At 35.6% G+C, this 1036-nt stretch overlaps 1 long non-coding RNA gene across 1 annotated transcript in view; it reads right to left on the reverse strand.

The window, feature by feature from the left end:
• Positions 1–18: 18 nt before the first annotated feature.
• The window catches only part of LOC109953481 (uncharacterized), a 3260-nt gene continuing 2242 nt past the window's right edge, over positions 19–1036 (reverse strand). Inside the window, exon 3 of the long non-coding RNA XR_002273914.1 lies at positions 19–104. This is a non-coding gene — a long non-coding RNA (uncharacterized LOC109953481). The remainder of the gene's footprint in view (positions 105–1036) is intronic.

A 1036-nucleotide genomic window follows, 5' to 3' on the forward strand; every position in this document is an offset into this window, starting at 1 on the left:
TGTAACTCACCTTAATGCTGTCTTGTCCTCTGAATTCTCTCTTCACTTTTTCTTTGGTTTTCATGTTTGTTTCAAGTATGTGATCATGATCATCAGCTGCTGAACTATAAAAAAAAGATTTGTTTTAATTGGCACTTCATACAGTATCTGGAGCACTGACACTTCTTTTGAACAGTCCTCTTTCAAAATAAGTCAAATTTATCTTTTGTGAAGCCTTTACTGAAAAATGAAACACTATTTAACAGATCCATCATTTCCAAAGTAGTTTTCTGCAAAGAACTACATTTGGTGATGGATAATTTAGTTTAGTTGTATTTAAGCAGCTGTTGAGGAATTTCCTTGAATAGACAAAAGAAAGTTAGATCCCATCACATTACTTACTCATTAGGCATTCATCTATTACTGGGAATCTTCATGTACAGCACTGTGCAAAAGCTTTTTAAGAACTTTAGAGGTTTACATGCTTGTCCATAATGCAATTCCAACAGGGGGGTGTCTGATCAATACTAAATTCATTTTGTAGCAAGACAACCAGCCCAAACATAAAAATAACTCTCAGAGCTAAGAAAAACTGATCACAAACCAACAGACTACCCACTGCAACTGGAGTTTTAGTGAGAATTGCAGCTGTAGTTTACCCATGTGTCCCATCACCTTGGGGGAATGGGGGCATTGTGAGTGTGCAGTGTCACACTGGAGCAAAAACTCATTTTACTAGTACAACCTGTACTGTAAAATATGTGTACATTTACTTGTGTTTAGTCCAGAGGAGCATGTAGTGGTTTAAGTTACATGTTAATATGGACTATGTAATAGAATAGAATGTTCCTGTGCTCACTTTTAATTAGTAACATTAATAACAGTAGATCCTTCTTACCCCATACTATTGATGAAATTTCTGATCCCAATAAGATAGCTGAGCTTTGGTGGCGTCATTATTGCGAGTTATTTAATTGTATTCCGAGTGAAACTTTTTTGGTGAGTGGGGTTGAGTTTGTTGAATCTTTTAAAACCAATGAAGTTTCCCAAGCAATAA

Source organism: Monopterus albus, unplaced genomic scaffold (assembly GCF_001952655.1).
Source record: "Monopterus albus unplaced genomic scaffold, M_albus_1.0 scaffold692.1, whole genome shotgun sequence".
Taxonomy (NCBI): Eukaryota; Metazoa; Chordata; class Actinopteri; order Synbranchiformes; family Synbranchidae; genus Monopterus; species Monopterus albus.